Raw genomic sequence first — 5,293 nt, 5'->3', positions numbered from 1 at the left:
GGCCATGGGTCACATCTCTGGCCCAGTTCCTGGTCCTGGTCCAGGTCCAGCGGCTCAATCTCACGCTATTACTCAATGAACTGAAGTTAGTTGCATTCAAAAACTTCTTCTGTGTTCTTTGAGAGAGTAGAGGAGAGATCCAACACAGGCACGGCTTTACAGACTAAATGGGTCATGTAACGCAAACTGAGACATAATACAAAACAAAACCCAAAAAAACAAATACAAAGACAAGCGAAACACGAAAAAAAAAAAAAAAACAGTTACAAACCACCAAAAAACAAAAAGAATAAAAAACACAAAAAAAAACAGGTCATACCTATAAAACATAGCGTGTTGTTAAAAAAACCAAAAAAAAACTCAAAAGATAAAGAAAACAAAACAACAAACAACAAATAAACGAAAAACAAATAAAAAAACACAAAGCGAAACAGAAAAAAAAAAAAAAAAAGCAGACACCCCTCATCCCATAAAACTAAACACTCAAAAAAAAAAACAAAACAAACAAAACTAAAAAACTGAAGTCACCATAAAGAAAAGGGATACAAATATAAAAAACCAAAAAAAACAAAACAAGCACCACACACACAAACAAAAAAAAGGAAAACCAAATCCAAAATACAACTACCCACAAAAAATAAAGAAAAACCCAAACACCCCAAAAAAGTAGACTTAAACAAAACTAACACAAAAAAAAACAAAAAGAAAAGAAGGAAAAAAAAGAACTTTAAAGAACTGATCCAAAAAAATAACATAATAAAAAAACCGACAAAAGCTAACAAAAAAACATAAATACGACAAAAACAGAAAAAAAAACAAAACAAAACAACCAAACACCCAATTAAAAAATACAAAACAAAAACTAAATAAACAAAACAAACAAAAAAAAAACAAAAAAAAACAAAAAAAAAAAAACCCAATCAAAAACAACAACCCGACTTCTTTTCTCCAAAAATGAAGTCACATTAAAAATAACCAAAAAAACAAACAAAAAAAAAAAAAAAACCAACAATAAAACAATAAAAGAATACCACAAAAAAATCATAAAACACAACAAGCAAAAAAACAAAACAAAAAACCAAAACCAAAAACCAAAAACTGTACTATCAAAAAAAACACAAGAACCCTCAACACATGTCCAAAAGATAGAATCAAAACAAAAACAAAAAAACAAAAAAACACAACAACAAACACAACAAAAAAACAAAACAAAAAAACAAAAAAAAAAACAAAAAAAAAAAAAAAAAAAAAAAAAAAACATGAATCCCACAAATAAAAAAACAAGCAACCAACCAAACAAAAAAACTAACAAAAAAAAAAAACCTTTTTTTACCTCACTTACAATGAAACCAAGAGAAAACAACCAATGAATAACAACAAAAATACAACACAAAATAGTAACAAAACCAAAACGCAACAAACACACAATGCTACCATCCAAAACAACACAAAACAAAAAACCATTACACACAGCACCACCAGGAGCCAAGTAAAAAAAAACAAACCACAAACCACCCACAAAAAACAAAAAACCAATGTCCTAATAAACAAAAACACAACCACGGCCAGTCGAGACACAACCAAAAACAAAACACCTGACTCAAATAAAAAAAACACCACAAACAAAACCACAAACAAACCCACCACAAACACAGAATGTCAAACATCAAACCAAAAACCACCAAACAAATAAAACAAAATTACAAAAGTGATCAATACCAAACCAGCACAAAAAACAAAATACAAAAAAAAAAAACAATAATAAAAAAAAAAAACCAAAAAAAACAAAAAACAAAAAAAAAGGAAACTGTCCTAATAAAAACAAAAAACATTAACCTGTCTACTAAAAACCAAAACAAAGCAACCTGTACGAACACCATGTCCCTATAAAAACCAAAAAAAAAACAACAACAAAAACAAACATAAGTCATGTCTATATAAAAAACACAAAAAACCACGGGGCGACCGTGGGACCACACGAAAGACAGGGGGGGGGGACTAGAAAAAGGGAAAAAAAACAAAAAACAAAAAAGAGTCACAGGCGGGAAGAAAAAAAAACAAAGGCTAGGAAACAAAAAAAAAGCAAAATGAAACTTTTTCTGAATTCTTGTTCTGTTACTCAGTGTTGTCAATAGACTGGGGACACTGGAGACTAAAAATAGCAAGCCAGAAAACGTACTGAAAGGCCGAGTTAACTGTCAGGTGTCTTCTGATCGCTGTCACACGCTGTTTTCAAGATAAGACAATACAACTTGTCTTGATCCGGACGGGAACTACGTGGCCAACACCACAGCGGGTAGAAAACCTGTAGAAGAAATGTCAACTATTTCATCACTTGTTCCTATGTTTACAATTTTTTCTTTTCTCCTTTTTGGCTTTCAGTCTTCTCTGCAGATGTCGAGATGATTCTCCCATATGATTCTCCTGCTGAACAGGAGCTGCAAGCCGGAGGAGGGCGAGGTGAGGTGGACGGTAATCAGTGGCCTGATAACACACAGAACAGAAGAAAAAGGAGGGAGGAGTAGAAGAGGAGGATGAGGAAATGGAGGAGATGGGGTCGGAACCGGTAGGTGGCCTGAATAGACAGGACAGAAACTGTGTTGGTTAGGTAGTGTACCTCCGAATCAGGTTTTTGCGCCTCAATCGAGTTTTTATGAATTAAACTATCTGCCATAACAAGTCCTCATCCGACACTCACATACTACTGTGTGTGGTGTTGTGTGTGTGTGGTGTGTTGTTTGGTGTGTGGTGTGGTTGTGTGTGTTGGTGTGTGTTGGTGTGTGGTGTGTGTGTGTGTTGTGTTTTGGGCGACGATGGCGATGGTGCATAATCTCAACATCAACTTTATTTATGGTGCCAATGATAACCTTTATCTCACCAGTAATCATTGGTGCAGCCACAGGCTCCTAAAGATCACGGCAGCCCTAGTGTTATAGTGTTCAGTTTTCTATTAATTTTTTTTTTTTGGTTGGGGGGGGGTGCTTCTATTCATATTAGAGCCTAGGCCCCTCCAATTTTTGTGCCCATCCGGGGTGATCCCTACACAAGCTGATGTCAATGATCGTGGTAAGGTCAGGGGAGCGATCACGCGATCTTGAAAAATGCCCAAATCAGCTCTGATCCGTTCCGTGATCCGATCGGAAACATCCCTAATTTCATCTGTTTGACACAACTATTCACCGCTGGGTTGTGTGCGAAGCTGGATTGTAGAAACGAACTCCAGAAATTATCTAAAAGAACCAGTTAATGTCACTGTTTTCAGCCCCATGACAGTATCGAAGGGAAACGTACCCTTCAGCGCAGATGTAGAAATCAGGTGGGATGGCGACGCGGAGATCAGATCTGGATGATGATATGAGTGATCGAGAGCTTAAGGGTCCCGTCTCCCCTACTAACTGGACACAGCCGTGGTTCCTCAAAGCCCCCAAACGAAGTGGAACTGTCCCATCTCCAGAGGGCTCCCTTCCCCGTGACGGAGATCGGAGACCCGCTGCGTTCTGCATGGGGATGTCGTTGACGAGAGGAGTCCCGAAAAAACTGTCTCCCAGTGACGGAAACTTTCCCCTCTGTTTAACACTTGTGCCTCTGTTTTATAAATTGCAAGTCGTTTGATTAGACATTGGTGGACGAGTTCTAGACTAGTGTACCAAACCGCCTCAGTTTTCCGGGGGAACCAGTCCCCCGGTTTTTTGGACCGTCCCCGTCGTCTGGTCCCCCGAAATTCCCTTTCCACTGATACCGACGACCCATATTGGAATGAAAAAAGAAAACCCCTGACCAACGGACCGATAGTCCGCTCCAGCACAATGCTCCAGAGATGTTTCTAGAACGACCGTGTTTTACGATGCTAAAATTCACTGAATTATTTTCACATGGAGTCGTTGGTTTTAGCCAACGGCAATTTCCATCGACGTTAAAAAAGATCTTAATCTTTTACCCAAAGGTGATCCTCCTAGAAATCCTTTGCCTGAGGGTAGTCCCACCCCACCCCCCCCCCCCGTTGGGGGGAAACAGCTCTAGGTCTGTGGTCCCCGTTTTCACGTTTTTACAAAAAATAAAAACAGGACGTTTTTTGGAGGTAAATCCCTTCTTAGCTGAAAAATGTCCCCTAGATTTTGTCTGAGAATCTGGTCCCCCTTCGTTTTAGTCAAACAAACCAAAATAAATAGCATGTTTGCGTTTTTTTCATCTGAACACATGACACAGAGCACGATCTGTAAACTCTCGCTATCTCCTTATGGCACTAAGCACTTGGACTTAAACTTTAATGTGGTGTTTATTTCCGCCCATCTGATCGATCTGATCCTGGACTTTTTAAATGATGTCGGTCTTTGTTGGCAATGTACTGGCAGCAATGAATCGCCCCTTCGGGGAAACATAAAGATCTTGAACGTGACATTTATAACATACGGATTTGCCCCAAACAGGACGTTCATCGCAGTTTAAAAGTGGCTGGTTGACTGTCCTGTTATGATCTATGTTTGTTGACTCTGTACGAACTGGAGAGTTGGTATGACATTCCCCCTTGAGATCGGTAGTCTAGCTATCTTCCGTATCTTCTATCTATCCTATCTACTCTCTATCTACTACTATGCTATCTTATCTATCTACTATCTTCTCATGAGTTGCAGACTAACAATTACAAAATCTGCGTATCGGTAGAGCTTAATTCGAATTTGACAATTGTAGGGCTGCACATAGTTTGGCCAAAATGATACTCTGATCATGTTGAACTATATTTTGATCACTATTATTTCCCACGATTAATAGGTGATTTTAACCAAACAATTTTATTGTCACATAGGCTCTGTTTTAAAACTGCTTTCACATCCCTATTTATCTACTGTCTGTCTGAAGTTGAGTTGGTAAAACAACACGTGCAAAGCACACTGGACTGAAATTTAGCTATCGAAAATAAACAGCGTTATGGAATTATTTTTCAAATGTAGGTCTCTGAGAAAGCTCCTTCACTTTTGTCCAACAATAACTGATTAAAAAGCTGTATTCGTCGCTTCGCTGCATTTTTATGACTGACTATTCGGCTGGGTCCTCTCGGCCGTTCCTGTCCTGGCCAGTCCGGCGGCCATATCTCACGCTATACCAATGAACTGACTAGTTGCATTCCAAAAACTTCTTCTGTGTTCCTTTGAAGAGCAAGGAGAGGATTCCAACACAGGCACACGGCTTTACACAGACTAATTGGTCATGTACGCAAAAGTTAAACCATATTCCACATATAAGCAGCATTGCCGGATGCGAGGACCTATTAGCACCTTGTGTGTTCCATAGAGAG

The 5,293-nt window shown here is 38.5% G+C and overlaps 1 protein-coding gene across 1 annotated transcript in view; it reads left to right on the top strand.

The window, feature by feature from the left end:
• uimc1 (ubiquitin interaction motif containing 1) overlaps positions 1-5,293 on the top strand; it is a gene marked incomplete in the record, with an annotated part of 98,508 nt that overhangs the window by 85,346 nt on the left and 7,869 nt on the right.

The sequence above is a fragment of the Etheostoma spectabile genome, unplaced genomic scaffold (assembly GCF_008692095.1).
Source record: "Etheostoma spectabile isolate EspeVRDwgs_2016 unplaced genomic scaffold, UIUC_Espe_1.0 scaffold405, whole genome shotgun sequence".
NCBI lineage: Eukaryota > Metazoa > Chordata > Actinopteri > Perciformes > Percidae > Etheostoma > Etheostoma spectabile.
The sequence above is the reverse complement of the archived record's forward strand: the minus strand, read 5'-3'. Positions and strand labels throughout refer to the sequence as shown.